Here is a 14,279-nt window from a genome sequence, read left to right as displayed (position 1 = left end):
CATTAAATCACTATCATATATGATGGCTAACATGCATATCACTCTGAAAACTGCCAAGATCTTTACATATATGTTGTCTCACAATACCTATATGAGGCAGAGTCTATAGTTATTGTCCTTTGACTGATTCAGTGCCATCTTAGATGCTTTCCCTTCTCTGTCTGATCATAGGTCACTTTCCTTCACCTACTCATGCCAACCTTACTCAGCCCATCATGGCTGTGACCCGAGATGCTTATTTAATGAGACTATCATTTTTAATTTCAATTATTGGCATTAAATTTTCAAGCAAGTCTTTTGCAACTCCAGAATTTATCCAAATACTACATTTGTAAGTTATGTCGCTAGCAACGATATTTCAGACAAAGAAGCTGTGGGAATACAATAATAATTCATTTCCTCCCTCCCTCCCTCATTCATTCACTCAGGATTGCTCATTACCAGCTGAGCATGTTCTGGGAACTACATAATAGGATGATGCAAGCTTTAGATAAATATATGGTTCCTGTCTTCTGCTACTAGAACTTACAGTTTACCAGTCAAAAAAGCACAAAAAGAAATATTTCACATTGTATTTATTACATGACTGGGGAATTAAAGAGATGGAAAAAAAACAACCCAATACTCTTGGAGTTTTGAGGAAAATAATTGCTAAATGGCTTTTTTGGGGAAGGCTTCATGAAAGATGGGGCATGTGACATTAGAATTAAACAGGAAAGGAAGAGGAAGGAAGGTATTCTAGTTGAAAAGAACAGCTTAAGCAAAGGCATTAAAATGGAAACAATTTTTTTGTTCAGGGAACATGTCAACTTATTTGTCTAGATTGGATATTGGGCAAAGGGAGGTTAGTGTAAAATAAATATACCAGATTACACAGTGCCTTAAAAGTCAGGTAAAAGAGTTTTGAATTTCATTTTTGGGGCAGCAAAAAGGGAAAAAGAAAACAAAACTTTTTTTTTTTGTATGATGGAAGAGTGAGATAATCAGATATTCATGGGAGAAAGACTAGCCTGACAAAGGTATGAAGAATGAATTGGAAGTAGGACAGGATGAACACAGGAAGACAAGTGAATATTACAGTATTCAGACAGGTGGTTATGGGGTCTTTTACAAGTAACCAGTACTGGTAGCAGTGGGAATAGAATATATTACTTTTGTTAGTATCATTATTATGGCTTCTTTTTCTCTCCAAAAAAAGTAATAACTCTACTAAAAACATTTGATATTTTATAAATGTTAATTGATTACTGCCTCTCAAAGTAATTATGTGTTTATTAGGTCATGTTGCCAACAAAACAAGGGAATTATATTTTTCATTACTTGCATGGGCTTCCCTGCAAAGAGTGGGAATGTACATGCCAATGATTCAGAAAAACTTTCCAAATGTCACTTTTATTTGAAAACAGATTGGAAATCAAGGTGCTGCTAGTTGTTATATTTGTATTGTTGCCATATAAGGGGGGGTTAAGAATTGTACCAATTAATGTAAATAAAATGTGAATGACTGCCATCCCATAATGTTATAAACTTTTAGAATAATCCTTACATTTATATTTTTGTGTTTTGCTATGTTCTTTTACTGGATCCTTTTAAAGAAAATGTGTTAATCTTAACATAATCATCTCCATGTATTCTCGGAATGGGCATTAAATAAGAAAAAAGGAGAGAGTATTTATACAACATTATTTTCAAATTTGATGGATCATGCATGCCAATTATTCTGAAAATGAGTTTTTGTTATACTATCTGATGACCCAATCATTTCATTAAAACCTCTTCCAAACCTTGAGTTGTCACAGTTCTAATTGCTGTTTTCAAATGTAATTATAATTCAAGCTTTGATTGTTGGAGGAACATAAAACAATCTTACTGTTATTATCAGTAGGAATGCAGAAAGACAAATTCAAATTCCCAAAGAATACAACTGAGATTAGACTCTTATTATAGAACTAAGTCACCTGAGAAAAAGTAAACTAGATTTTTATGCTTTTTTTTTTTAGAATTCTGTTAAGCGACAATTGATTCTTACATGAACATCTAATCAGTATACTACAATGGAAGAGATATTTTGGGAGCATTATGCCAGCTGGTGGCCCAGATGGTACAGATGGCACAGGGCTCTTTAATGGGATAAAGATAATGTGTTGGCATGAAAAGATCTGACTATGTGACCTCATGAACCCTCTTTTTTTCCCTTTAAAAATATCCAAGACTATTTTGACAATCAACACTTTTGTTGAAAGGTTCACAGTCTCTGACACTAATATGAAACTAACTTTTTCCAGATGTAATATACTGTCAAACAAATTTATCTAGTTGTTAAAATATAATTATTATAGATGGCAGACTGTAGACCTAATGGGAATAATTTTGCTTCAGTATTTGGAAACTCATGTTTTGATTATTTCCTTTGGTAACATTTTTCCTAATAGTTTTATAGACACTAAAATTAAATGTCTTACAATACATATTACAGTGTCAGACACCATGAAGGCAACTAAGGAGAGAAAAATGCTATTTTTAATGACCTTAATGATCATTGGGATGATAACCATTAGCATTATTTTTTGCATATGTTATCTGATTTAATCTAAACAAGAGGACATAGCAGTTTAGAGAGGTCATACATGTCTATGGTCATACACTTACTTTTGTTAAGGTTTTATGACTTCAGGCCAAATAAATGGTTTTTATGCTAACCTGCTCAAAGTACACAGGAATAACTGCACCAGAGCAACCAGTGTATGCCAGGAGATATCCTTGGATTACACAGAGATTCCAAAGAGTGTTTATTCCAGGTAACATGATGGCTGGTAATAGAGTGAAATAATTTGAAGGCAATCAAATTGTTATCCCATGTTCATAATTTCAAATTCAACCTCAAATGTTTACTAGCTATGTAACCATGGAGCAAGGATCACTTTCTATCTTCTGCCTCAGTTTTCTCATTGATAATATGAAAATAATAAGAGCATTTATCTCCTAGGATTGTTGTGAGGTTCAAATAAAATAATACTGATAAGGTATTTACCACAGTGCCTGGCACATACTGAGTAGATGCACACACATACACAAATGCACACATGTGTTTATGGGATGAATTGGGGTTCTACTATTACCTACATTTTCCACATAAGGAAACTGAGGATGAGAGAGTTTAAATGATTTGGCCACAGTTAGTGTGATATCAAAGTCAGGATTCTAGCTCATATTTTCTTGACTCCAGGTCAAATATAGTCTATCTACTATCTTCATGAGGTGTCCTGACTCCCCCACAGAGTTATAATGAGTATTTCACTTTGAAAACCTTAAATCGCCAGGGAAATATGAGTTATTATTGGAATTGGAATCTTTCCTAAATCTTGAACTATTCAACATTTTAATAAGTGATTTGGATGGAGATATAGATGTCATGCTTTTCAAACCTGTGGATGATGCTCAGCTAGGAAGTAGATCTAATATTTTGAGTGATTCAATTAAGATAAGAAAGATTCTAGATAGGCTAGAATATGGTCCAAGTCTAACAAAATTAAATTTTATAAGGCTATAAATGTAAAGTCTTACACTTTGGTTAAGATATTCAGCTGCACAGGGTTGAAAGAAGGTCACAGAGATAGCTAGCTAGATATAATGGAAAACTTGAGAAGTTTAGTTGGTTACAAACTCAATATGAATCATCAGCACAATATGACTGACAAAACAAAACAGAACAACAAAGCCCTAATGGCATCTGAATTTGCCTTAATGGAAATACAATGCACAGAAGACAGGTAAAAATCACACTACATTCTGTCCTTGTCCTATCATATCTCCAGTCTGCTTCTTTAGAAGATTTGAGATTGGGATTTCCAGACTTCCAGGTAAGCATGGCGGCCAGCTAAACATGGCTTACTCACTCTCCCCAACATACACCGGCAAGGATCACCACAAAAGACCATAAGAATCTTTATCAGAGGAGAGGAGGAACTGTAAAATGGGGTGCAGCAGGGAAGGTGCGTGGGATCTGGGCTTTACCAGCCTATAAGAGGGTGAAAGGGCTTCCACCCAAACACGAGTGGATCCACCCCCTCCACCCCCAACTATAGGGCCAGAGCCAGGGCCAGCACACGCCAAGAGGAATGAGCAAGGGGCACCTCTGAAGTGAGGAGAGGGCACATCTGCATCCTTGGGAGCTGACTAGGACAGCAGGGGACCCCCCCCCCCCAAGGCAGCTAGGCATAAAACCCTTACATGTGAGAGAGTGCATACCTCAGGTGCCCAGAGCCAGGGTGTGAGCCAGGAGTGCCTCTGGAATGAACAAGGAGCATTCTGGGATCCATGGGAATTGACTAGGACTGCAGGGGACCCACCCCCAAAAGCAGCTAAACTGGAAAATCAGGTGGGCAAGAGAGCACAAACACTGAGCGCCCCCTGGAGGGAGGCACCTAGAAAAGCCACAAAGGACTGCGGAGAATCGAGAGCCTGCTCATTAATTCCATACACAAAAAAACCTGCCCAACAGACTCTGATTTATGACTAAAGAGGGAACTGTAAACATCCAGAAAAAAATGGCTAACAGAGCACAGAAGCCTCAAAATCCCTCTAAGAAATCAAAAAAGAAAGCTGTCACCCTCGAAAACTTTTACGGAAGAATAACCCAGGCTACAGAGGAAATACTCAAACTCAAAAAAAAAAGAGGCAAACTCAAAAAGAAACTCAAAAAGAGGCAAAACCAAAAACCAAACCAAAAAAAAAAAAACCGAAAACGAAAATTGTCCACAAGCCCTGGAAGAGGCTCAAATGGAGGTTATCATCAGAAAGAAGGAAGTTCTCTGGAAAGAGAAGTAGGAAATGGTTCAAAAAGAAAATCAACAAATTATATTAGAGAACCAAAAAATTACAGTTGAATGCCAAAAGATTAAAGCAGAAAATCAGGCCTTAAGGACCAGAATTGAGCGTTTGGAAACAAATGATCTTACAAAAGAGTAAGAATTAATAAAGCAAAGTAAAAAGACTGATACAATAGAAGAAAGCATAAAATATCTTACTGATAAGGTGACAGATCAGGAAAACAGAGGAAGGAGAAAAAAATTTAAGAATCATTGGTCTACCTGAAAAACCAGAAATAAACAGGAACCTTGACACAATACTAAAAGAGATCATCCAAGAAAACTTCCTTGAAATTCTTGAACAAGGGGGCAAAATTAACATTGAAAGAATTCATAGAACACCCTCTACAGTAAACCCCCCCAAACAACTCCCAGAAATGTAATTGCCAAATTCCAGAGCTTTCAAGCTAAAGAGAGAATCCTGCAAGAAGCCAAAAAGAAACAATTCAGATACAAAGGAGCACCAATCAGGATCACACAAGACCTGGCACCTTCCACATTGAAGGACCACAAGGCCTGGAACACGATATTCAGAAAGGCAAGAGAACTGGGTCTTCAACCAAGAATCACCTATCCATCAAAACTGACTATATACTTCCAGGGGAAAGTATGGGCATTCAATGAAATAGAAGAATTCCAAGTAATTATAAGGAAAAGACCAGAACTAAGTGGAAAGTTTGACATCCAAACACAAAGATCAAGAGAAACATGAAAAGGTAATTATGGAAGAAAGGGAAATGAAGAAAAATGCTTCTTTTTTCTTTTTAAAAATTTTATTCAAACTCTCTTCCTTAAGGGCTATAATTAGATCAAATTACATATATTAATATATGGGTAAAATGTTATTTGTGACCCTCAAAAATGTTTTCATTATTATAGTAAATAGAAGAATCATTCATAAGAAAAGATTGGGGCATTAAAGGCTATAAAATGATAAGGGGGGGAGGGTGAGGAGGGGATCGATGGTACTAAGAGATACTTTAAGAAATAAATAGAATAATCTTTGTCACACAAAGACACACATGAGAAAGGGAGGGGAAGAATACTCTTATAAGAGGAAGAGGAAGAGAGTGGTAATAGGTGATACCCGAATATTACTCCCAGTGAAATCAATTCTGAGAGGGAAGAACATCTAGACATATTGGGATCTTAAAGTCTATCTTATCCTACAGGGTAAGGAAGAAGGGGAAACTAAGGGAGTTATGGGGGAGGGAACTCAAAAAATTAAAAAAAGGAAGGGAAGGAGAGGGAGGAGGGTACCTAACATACCCTAAACAACAAGAAGTGAACAAAAAGGGAGGAGGCATAAAGGGAAACATATCCAGGGAAGGGAATAGGGGGACTGACTAAAAGTAAACCACTGGACTAAAAAGACATAGCACAAGAAGAAAGGTCAGAATTAGGAGAGGATATCAAAATGCTAGGGAATTCAAAAGTGACAATCATAACTTTGAACATGAATGGAATGAACTCACCCATAAAATGTAGACTAATAGGAGAGTGGATTAGAATCCAGAATTCTACCATATGTTGTCTACAAGAGACACGCATGAGGCGAGAAGATATTCACAAGGTCAGAATTAAAGGGTGGAGCAAGACCTATTGGGTCTCAACTGACAGAAAGAAGGCAGGAGTTGCAATTATGATATCTGACAAAGCTAAAGTGAAAATAGACCTGATTAAAAGGGTTAGGGAAGGTAAATACATCCTGATAAAAGGGAGTATAGATAATGAGGAAATATCACTAATCAAAATGTATGCAACAAATGGTATAGCACCCAAATTTCTAATGGAGAAACTAGTAGAAATGAAGGAGGAAATAGATAGTAAAACCATACTAGTGGGAGACCTGAACCTACCACTATCAAATTTAGATAAATCAAATAAAAAAATAAGAAAGAGGTAAAAGAGGTGAATGAAATCTTAGAAAATTACAATTAGTAGATATATGAAGAAAAATAAATAGGGACAAAAAAGGAATACACCTTCTTTTCAGCAGCACATGGCACATTCACAAAGATTGACCATATATTAGGTCATAAAGACATGGCATACAACTGCAGAAAAGCTGAAATTATAAATGCAAACTTTTCAGATCATAATGCAATAAAAATAATTATCAGTAAGGGTACAAGGAGAGCTAAATCAAAAACTAATTGGAAATTAAATAATACGATTCTCCAAAATCGACTAGTCAGAGGACAAATCATAGAAACAATAATTTCATTGAAGAAAATGACAATGATGAGACATCCTTTCAAACTCTATGGATATGCAGCCAAAGCAGTACTCAGGGGAAAATTTATATACTTGAGTTCATATATTAACAGGGAGGGCAGAGATCAATAAATTGGACAAGCAAATAAAAAAAAAAAACTTTAAAGCAAACAAATTAAAAATCCCCAGAAGAAAACCAAATTAGAGATCCTAAAAATTAAGTGAGAAATTAATAAAATCAAAAGTGATAGAACTATTGAGCTAATGAATGAGACTAGAAGCTGGTATTTTGAAAAAACAAAATAGACAAAATACTGGTCAATCTAATAAAAAAAGAGGAAAGAAGAAAATCAAATTAAAAGTATTAGGGGTGGAAAGGGAGAACTCACCTCCAATGAAGAGGAAATTAAGGCAATCATTAAAATTATTTTGCTGAATTATATGGCAATAAATATGCCAACCTAGGTGATATGGATGAATATTTACAAAAATATAAATTGCCTAGATTAACAGAAGAAGAAATAGAATTCTTAAACAATCCCATATCAGAAAAAGAAATTGAACAGGCCATCAGAGAACTCCCAAAGAAAAAATCCCCAGAGCCTGATGGATTCACAAGTGAATTCTATCAAACATTCAAAGAACAGCTAATCCCAATATTATACAAACTATTTGACATAATACACAAAGAGGGAATTCTACCAAATTCATTCTACAACACAAATATGGTACTGATCCCAAAGCCAAGCAAGTCAAAAACAGAGAAAGAAAACTACAGACCAATTTCCTTAATGAACATAGCTGCAAAAATCTTAAACAGGATATTGGCAAAAGAGACTTCAGCAAGTCATCACAAGGGTTATTCACTTTGACCAGGTAGGATTTATACCAGGAATGCAAGAATAGTTCAATATCAGGAAAACCATCCACATAATTGACCATATCAACAAGTAAACCAACAAAAGTCACGTGGTTATCTCAATAGATGCAGAAAAATCCTTTGACAAAATACAACACCCATTCCTATTGGAAACACTGGAAAGTATAGGAATAGAAGGATCCTACCTAAAAATAATAAACAGTATCTTTCTAAAACCATCATACAACATCATCTGCAATGGGGACAAACTAGATGCATTCCCAATAAGATCAGGAGTGAAACAAGGATGCCCATTATCACCGCTATTATTTAACATGGTACTAGAAACACTAGCAGTAGCAATTAGAGAAGAAAAAGAAATTGAGGATATTAAAATTGGAAATGAGGAGAACAAGCTGTCACTCTTTGCAGATGATATGATGGTCTACTTTAAGAATCCTAGAGAATCAACCAAAAAGCTAGTGGAAATAATCAACAACTTTAGCAAAGTAGCAGGATACAAAATAAACCCACATAAGTCATCAGCATTTCTATATATTTCTAACACATCTCAGCAGCAGGAATTAGAAAGAGAAATTCCATTCAAAATCACCTTAGACAATATAAAATACTTAGGAATCTATTTGCCGAGACAAACACAGGAACTATATGAACACAACTACAAAACACATTCCACACAACTAAAACTAGATTTCAGTAATTGGAAAAACATTAACTACTCATGGGTAGGATGAGCCAATATAACAAAAATGACCATCCTACCCAAACTTATCTACCTATTTAGTGCCATACCCAATGAACTTCCAAAAAAACTTTTTTACTGATCTAGAAAAAAAAAAAACAAAGTTCATTTGGAAGAACAAAAGATCAAGGATATCCAGGGAAATAATGAACAAAAAATGCAAAGGAAGGTTTTTTTGTTGTTTTTTTTTTCAGTCCCAGATCTCAAACTATATTATAAAGCAGCAGTCATCAAAACAATTTGGTACTGGCTAAGAGACAGAAAGGAGGATCAGTGGAATAGACTTGGGGTAAGTGACCTCAACAAGACAGTCTAAGACAAACCCAAAGACCCCAGTTTTTGGGACAAAACCCCACTATTTAATAAAAACTGCTGGAAAAATTGGAAGACAGTGTGGGGGAGATTAGTTTTGGATCAACACCTCACACCCTACACCAAGATAAACTCAGAATGGGTGAATGACTTGAACATAAAGAAGGAAACTATAAGTAAATTAGGTGAACACGGAATAATATACATGTCAGACCTTTGGGAAGGGAAAGACTTTAAAACCAAGCAAGACTTAGAAAGGGTCAGAAGATGTAAAATAAATAATTTTGACTACATCAAATTAAAAAGTTTTTTGTACAAACAAAACCAATGTAACTAAAATCAGAAGAGAAGGAACAAATTGGGAAATAATCTTCATAACAAAAACCTCTGACAAAGGTGTAATTACTCAAAGAGCTAAAACCAGTTGTACAAAAAATCAAGCCATTCTCCAATTGAAAAATAGGCAAGGGACATGAATAGTCAGGTTTCAGCCAAAGAAATCAAAACTATTAATAAGCACATGAAAAAGTGCTCTAAATCTCTTATAATCAGAGAAATGCAAATCAAAACAACTCTGAGGTATCACCTCACATCTAGCAGATTGGCTAACATGACAGCAAAGGAAAGTAGTGAATGCTGGAGGGGATGTGGCAAAGTTGGGACATTAATGCATTGCTGGTGGGGTTGTGAATTGATCCAGCCATTCTGGAGGACAATTTGGAGCTATGCCCAAAGGGTGATAAAAGACTGTCTGCCCTTTGATCCAGCCATAGCACTGCTGGGTTTGTACCCCAAAGAGATAATAAGGAAAAAGACATGTACAAGAATATTCATAGCTGTGCTCTTTGTGGTGGCCAAAAATTGGAAAATGAGGGGATGCCCTTCAATTGGGGAATGGCTGAACAAATTGTGGTATATGTTGGTGATGGAATACTATTGTGCTAAAAGGAATAATAAAGTGGAAGAATTCCATGGAGGCTGGAACAACCTCCAGGAAGTGATGCAGAGTGAGAGGAGCAAAACCAGGAGATCATTGTACACAGAGACCGATACACTGTCGTAAAATCGAACGTAATCGACTTCTCCATTAGTGTCAATGCAGTGTCCCTGAACAACCTACAGGGATCAAGGAGAAAAAAAACACTATCCACAAGCAGAGGACAAACTGTGGGAGTGAAAACACTGAGGAAAGGCAACTGCTTGACTGCAGGGGTGGAGGAGATATGACTGAGGAGAGACTCTAAATGAACACCTTAATGCAAATACCAACAACATGGAAATGGGTTCGGATCAAGGACATATGTGATACCCAGTGGAATTGTGTGTTGGCTATAGGAGGGGTGGTGGGGGAGAGGAAAAGAAAATTTTCTGTTTCCAATAAATAATGTTTGAAAATGACCAAATAAAATAATGTTTGAATCTTAAAAAAAAAAAAGATTTCAGATTGGCATTCTGGTATTTGTTGTTCAGAGGGCCAGGCAGGTCCACTCAAATCTGATAGTTACTTGGATTTTCAAAATCTTTCACCTGCAAGGTGACTAGTGATTTTCATTTGTTGTTCCATAAGCCTGGGACTCTTTCTCTCCTCTCCTTCATCTTCTCATTCCCTTGGCTTCAAGGCCTAGTATAAAAATCCCACCTTCTGCGAAAAGCCTCTGCCAACCACTGAGGATTAATGGCTTCATTTTATTGATTCTCTCCAATTTATCCTATCTACATCTTATTTGTATGTAGTTTTATGAATGCTTTCTCTCCCGTTATTGTAAGCTCTTTGAGAGTAAGGATTGCCTTTTGCCTTTTTTTAAATATCCCCAGAGGTAAGCTTAGTGATTGATATATAACAAATACTTAATGAATATCTGTTGACTAACTGGTCAGTGGCAAAGACTGGTATATATTTAATCTATATTAAGAGATAAGGTAGTAGAGCAAGGCAGTTCAGCTGGACATGCACAAATTTCAAATTAGGACAGAGACACAAATCTCTGGCCAATTGTTAAGAATTGTCCTTTCTTGTACCTCTGAGCTAAAATGGTTGTGTATTAATAACCTATTTCTGATGTAAAGTATACAAAATAGGAGAATATTTAGATATAAACATATGCTGCATACTATCATTTTTATTTATATAAAATATACATATAAAATGCAAAATATATAAAACATAAAATAAAAATAAAATAGAAAATATTTATAGAAAATATAATATAAATTATATAAAAGGGTATCATGTGCATCTGAAGGCTATTATGTAGTTTTCTACATAGTAGAATCATGAAGAATGTTATAATACTCTGAAACAGATTATATCTACAGAGAAGTAGTGTTAGGAGAGAGTGATGATCCAGGAAAAGATCATAGGTTAAACCATCTCTCATGGAGATAGGAGAGACCTGGGAAGGATTTAGCTCTTCCCTTTTTATAGGAAAAGAGGGAATAGGAAGAGATAGATGTCCACCAGTCAACTCTACCTTCCACTGAATTGTCAGTTATTAAATATGATTTGAGGTTTCTTATATAAATAATGGGTGTTGATAAAGTAAAGGACATCTAGAGAAGGGCTACTAGGATGGTGAGAGGATTTGAAAACATGTGACATGGAAAGCTTTGGAAGGTTTAGAGAATGTTTAGCCAAGAAAAAGAAGACAGGAATGGAAAGGATGTTGATCTTCAAGTATTTAAGGACTCTCATTTAAATAGCAAGTCTAGGATAAGTGTTTAGAAGTTATAGGATGTAAGATTTCAACTGAATATTAGATAAGAATGCACTATTAGAGCTATTTATTTTTTTTAATTGCCTGGTGAGATAGCTGGAAACAGTTGCTGGAAATATAGGTAGTCTTCATGTATCTGCAATGAGTCTGTACTAAGTTCCACTTGTAAGGTTCCTCCTAACTTTTAAATTACAAGTTTCTGTGTTTCAAAGTATAAAACAAACAAACAAACAAGCAATTAAATTGCATTTGGAAATGTAGTAAATTTTTGTCAGAATCAGCAAGTAAATGAATCTATAAAATTGTGATGCAGTTTTCATTTTGAGATTGGCCAGCCACAGTAAGACTTTAGGATATTCTTATATGTTGTTGGGTTGTTCTCAGTTTTGGATTGATTTTATAATGTTCTTTTTAAAGAAGAAAATTATAAGGCTGCATTAAAGAAGGAAAGTTGCTGAGCTTTCTTTAAATATGGAAAATTTTGTATTTCTTTCAAGACTATAACATTACTGCCACCTATCATTTAAAAAAAAGAGAAAGAAAAGTTTTACTTACTGCTTTTTGGTTAATATTATCCTTAAATAAGATAAAGGAAGTTTAGAATGAAGAGATCCAAGATCACTTTAAACTTATTCCTGAAATCAGGATATAAAACACATATTTTGTTCACTTTATCCTAGTTATCAATTAATGTTATATTTGGTTTTTTATCAATACAATGAAATATATCTGAGTAATAAAGACAGAAGTAAGTTTCTCATTTTTCTCCACTCCAAATATAGCTTTATATACATATGCGTGTATATTTAAATGCATATAAATACTTATATTTGATTTCCTTTTTTGCCTTGGTAAAAAAAAACTCATCAAAAATGTTAGTACTTTCTTATCTCATTGGCTATGGAAAACATACTAATATAATAGCAGAGATAACAGCAAGAAAACTGACAATCCTTACCAAGCCTTCTTGATAGTTTTCTATACATGACTATAACTATATCTCCTTCTCTAAAACTTCTCTCCTACTTTATTCCATCAACTCCCAACATTTGAAAGAAATCACAATGGAAAATGGGATATATTTGTCAGCAGCTGCTTCTCCTCTACCTTTGTTATATTTTTTAACATTTCTCCTTTACACACTCTCAAACATCTCCCCAACACATACACACATACTCCCATTTCTATTCCCATTCCCAAAGACTTCACTCTGTCTATCATTTCTCTTGATCTCAAGAATTTGGTTAAATAATAATAATATATCCTCTACATAAGAGAAACTCAGAACCTGTACTGAGATACTGCTAAGAGAAAAACCTTTGCCTTGAGAATGTTCAAGCCACTGGGATTCTAGGAAAATATGGAAAATTACTCAAGATTCAGTGACACTCTCAAGAGTATAATGCTAATTTTCCTACATCTGCTACTTTCATACTACGTGGAAGGGTAGATATTCTTAATTTTCACCTCTTTTTTTATTAGTTTACTCATTACTGAAGATACACATGGATGCCTATAGTGAGTTTATAGCTTTACAGGTTTCAAGGGAAACCAATAATTTCCTAGTCTCTCAGCAATCAAGATAATTTTCAAAGACATTGCTCAGAAAAATACACTTCTACACTGGGGGATGACTTAATAAAGTTATCACTGTACCCCTTAGCCTATGTTAACCTTTTATATATTTGTTTGGATTAGGTTAACATTTTGATATCATAAAGCCTACCCAAATGTTTATATTCATTGTAGAATACCAGAGGAAAATTGTAATAAAAATAGAATTCAGCTTGATGTATATATATATATATGTATATATATATATATATATATATGTGTATATATATAAAAACACATCCCCTGTTAGGTTTAAAATTCCTTGAGACAAGGATTGTTTTTTCCCTTTTCTCTTTCAACACAATAACTGGCACAAGGTAAATGGTTAATATTTTTGATGATTTGTTTCTATCTAATGGCAACATGGAATACTTCAAATAAACCTTAAGAATGAAAAAAAAAAGTCTGCAGAGTTAGTCCATTTTTGAATGGGGTGAAGTATGGATAGCATCTTTCCTGGAATGGTAGTGCAAGGAAAGGTATTATTAATGAGGAATTTGAGATCTCTGGGCAAAGATTTTTCTAGGGTGGCAAGGTAGCATTCAAGAATGAGAATAAGTCTGGAGTTCATCTGTGAATGATGCTCTTTCTCTTTCCATTACCTGCCAGTTCACTTATTCACAGCCCTCCAAAACCTCAGGCAATTTCCTCCATTAATTAGAAGTCATCCTGAGTGTCTCATGTCCAGAAGCTTTTGCCAGTTAACTGCAGTTTCATCCATCTCTCACTGTTGGCTAACTGAAGCTTTGCTGGACGGTCTAATCAAGGGCAGTGGAAATTTCCCATATTATAAATGCATTAGGTATTCTTTCATAGATCTTCCTATAAAATGTGCTACAGGGAAGTAGATTGATGAGACAAAAAAATGTAGGAAAATGTATGGCAATGATAATTGCCCAAATTCTTGAGATTCCTATTTCTTTGGCCTTAAA

The 14,279-nt window shown here is 35.0% G+C and overlaps 1 protein-coding gene across 2 annotated transcripts in view; it reads left to right on the top strand.

Moving 5' to 3' along the window:
- KCNIP4 (potassium voltage-gated channel interacting protein 4) overlaps nt 1-14,279 on the top strand; it is a 1,185,503-nt gene that overhangs the window by 123,169 nt on the left and 1,048,055 nt on the right. The window lies entirely within an intron of this gene.

Source organism: Monodelphis domestica, chromosome 6 (genome assembly GCF_027887165.1).
Source record: "Monodelphis domestica isolate mMonDom1 chromosome 6, mMonDom1.pri, whole genome shotgun sequence".
NCBI classification, from domain to species: domain Eukaryota; kingdom Metazoa; phylum Chordata; class Mammalia; order Didelphimorphia; family Didelphidae; genus Monodelphis; species Monodelphis domestica.
The sequence above is the reverse complement of the archived record's forward strand: the minus strand, read 5'-3'. Positions and strand labels throughout refer to the sequence as shown.